A 353-nucleotide genomic window follows, 5' to 3' on the forward strand; every position below is an offset into this window, starting at 1 on the left:
GTGTGTGTGTGTGTGTGTGTGTGTGTGTGTGTGTGTTTCATTTGCCTGTCTGTCTGTCTGTTTGTCAGTTTTTATATACCATCAACTTTGCACATATCTGAACTTTCTTTCTCTCTCTCTCTCTCTCTCTCTCTCTCTCTCTCTCTCTGTAGTAAAGTTATTGACATCATTACCGGAACATGGCGCCGGAAATGTCTCGTCTCTCGTACACCGGAGAGTCATCAATATTGCCTCACCTGCCCCTCGCTCACCTCACCCACGGACACACAACCACGGACACGGACATGCAATAAGGACACAGACACGCAATAAGGACACACGCACTAAGGACACCGACGCAATAAGGACACACA

This window comes from Portunus trituberculatus, chromosome 13, assembly GCF_017591435.1.
Source record: "Portunus trituberculatus isolate SZX2019 chromosome 13, ASM1759143v1, whole genome shotgun sequence".
NCBI classification, from domain to species: domain Eukaryota; kingdom Metazoa; phylum Arthropoda; class Malacostraca; order Decapoda; family Portunidae; genus Portunus; species Portunus trituberculatus.